Raw genomic sequence first — 2,423 nt, forward strand, 5'->3', positions numbered from 1 at the left:
AATTACAAGTACTTATGTCATTATTATATTTGATTTCTACTGCATGACTTCAGCGTAAGCGTAGGTATGCTCTCCTCTCGCCTTAAAATCAAGATCTCATGTTTTTATATATTTTTATCTGTTCTTGTTGTAGGCGTTTATAAAGGTACATGTGTTCAAATTGAAAAAGCATTGGGGAGAAAATTGGCGTGGCTTCCTTGTCGTCATCATGTATTGGAAATTGTTTTATGAGGAGTTTATGAAGTTTTTTGGACCACTACATCTGGTCCTAACGTGCCGATTTTCCTTTGTTTTAAAAAAGGATGGGATGACATTGATCAAACCAAATATAAAAGTGGAATAGAGGATGAAACTGTCGCAAGCGCTTTAAATGAAGATTAGATGAAAATTATTAATTTCATTAATGATTGCTTACAGGCAAAAATTGTTCATTATATTTCCTTGATACAATCAAAACTAATACTTTCAATTTATGTTTATTAATTTGGTTTTTTAGATGTCTCAGCCTCGAGATGATTACCGGGAGCTTTTGGTATTATCTTTAGTTTTTTTTGGTAGTTGTCCAACCGATATGTATACTTTCAAGCGTCCTGGTGCTATGCATCATGCGCGACGGATGTCAAAAGCCATCTATAGTTTGAAAATGTTTATTTTTCGGGATCAATTTCATCTTTCCCCTCGTGAAATAAAAAGTTTACGTCAAGTGTGTATCTTCGTAATTTTATTTTACATTGAAGCTTGGTACACGGCAACATCTGCTATTCTGGCACCTTACAAAGATCTAGAGTTGATTAAAAATTTGATTTTAAATAAAAAAATGAGTGAGCCTCACAGACATAAGGTCACAATAGAAGTGAAACTTCTTTAAGCCGCTTTAAATAAATAAACAGATCAATATATATAAATATATATTATAGCATTTCATTTATTCTCAAACAAAATAAATTGATTGGATTAATTATTCGGTTCTTAAGAATTAAAACAATTACACATTTTTTAATTAAAATTTAAATGAATTTATTTATAAGAATATTATGTTTACAACAAATGTAAGTTTTATTTTTCCTTTTTATTTTTTAGAATTATCATCTTATTTATTCTTTATTATTACTTGAATTATCAACAAATGTTATCAGCGGCTTGTGATAGCTAAAATGTGAAATAAATATTTTTGTCTGTATTCTATTTAAGTATCTCGAAAAAACCGCATCTATTGTTGTCCCATGTTTTGTCGTTGGTTCATTTGGATTATTATTTATCGATAAATCAAATTTGGTCTTTAAAAAATCAACCAAAACGGCCGATGACTCCGATGAAAAATTTACGTTAAAATCTCCACTAAGGATTATAGGTTTTTTTTCTAAGTCTTGATTAAGCTCTTCCGCAACAGCAGCCGAAAATGGTAGTAGTGCACGATGAATAAATTTTATTATGTCTGTGATATGCTTATTGAGTGATGTATAAATTGATACTAGTAAAATTGACTTGCCATTTTCCGTTGTACATTCAGCGGCACAGATTTCTCCTACAGCACTGAGTTGTACTCCAAGTACCTGTATATTATGTACTGAAATGTCCATTGATGGTGTTACAATGTGTGTTGTATCGTTATCATTTCAATAAATAGCTACACCGCCAGATCTTATATTAGATCGTTTATATTTAACTACACAATTGAAATTGGGAATGGAAATGTCTTCATCACTATGAGTCCTGGTTTCAGACAAAAGTAGAATAATTGAATTAGCAGCTACTTTGTCGATAATGTCATTGTTATGGGCTTGTAAACTTTGAATATTCAAACTATAAGTTGACAAACCAGGCTTTTTAGTGATAAATTAAAGTATTTGTGATTCTAATGTCACTAATGGGTTTAATGACAGTCTTTAAAGCTCAAGTTTTAACGGACGAAGTGCAGCTGGCTCTGTTCGCCCATGATAAAAAGTAGCCGTATTATTTTTTGTAACGATATATAATTTTTCAATCCTAGTAACTCTCGATAAAACAACGTACAATAATTATCATTTACTTACCAGGATAAAGAAAATATAATGATGAAATTATTAACACGAATATGTAAACAGGAATTGAGAAATTTATATTTGAGTCAACACGTGTAAATATATGGGTCATTCCACCAAATAAGAACATTTTTACGGGGCGACCCTCGCGGATTATGTTTAAAATTTATGGAGGTGTTCTCTATCATAAGACAAAAATTCCCTGAGAGTTTTATCTCTTAATACGCAGCGGTCTTGAAGTTATGATTTTTTGAAATTTTGGAAAAAATTTTTTTTCAACTTTTTCGTCAATTTTTCTGATATGAAAAACATTTTTAAACAAAATCGACAAACATTGTATTTTGTAGAAAAAATTCTCAGCTTTTGAATGAAAATATTTATTTTTTTATAAACTCATCAGAA

This window comes from Cotesia glomerata, linkage group LG5 (genome assembly GCF_020080835.1).
Source record: "Cotesia glomerata isolate CgM1 linkage group LG5, MPM_Cglom_v2.3, whole genome shotgun sequence".
Classification (NCBI taxonomy): Eukaryota; Metazoa; Arthropoda; class Insecta; order Hymenoptera; family Braconidae; genus Cotesia; species Cotesia glomerata.